Consider the following 491-nt stretch of genomic DNA (forward strand, 5'->3'; position numbering starts at 1 on the left):
TGTGCCTGCGCAGGGCCACGGTCATCGAGATCTGAGCCAGCCCATCCTCAGGACTGGGCTCCCCTCCTCCCGGGGAGACCCTCACCCCGTCTCAGTGCAGCTTCTCAGCCTGACTTGGCTTCGCAGTAGTGCAATCAGGGGCTCCGACCGCAGCCCGTGTGGGGCAGGAGTCCTTCTTCCCCAAACTCTCCCCAGCCCTCCAGCCATGCAGGGTGGGATAGATCCCAGTGCTGATCCCTCTCTGACCCCACCACAGCCACCCCTCCCCAAAGCCCTGCACCCCCAGTCACCTTCTCCCCTGGTTTGGGTGGGATGCAGCAGGGATGGGGCTCATCCCACCCCCAAAACCTGGCTCTGAGCATCCAACCCCAGTGGGAGAGGTTCAGGGGGGTCCTGCAGAACCAGCAGCTCTGAACCCACTGGGCCTGGGCCAGGTGCCAACAGTCCCTGGGAAAGGCATCCAGGAGGTTGGGATCTGCAGAAGTAAAGGG

This window comes from Acanthisitta chloris, unplaced genomic scaffold (assembly GCF_000695815.1).
Source record: "Acanthisitta chloris isolate BGI_N310 unplaced genomic scaffold, ASM69581v1 scaffold7711, whole genome shotgun sequence".
NCBI classification, from domain to species: Eukaryota; Metazoa; Chordata; class Aves; order Passeriformes; family Acanthisittidae; genus Acanthisitta; species Acanthisitta chloris.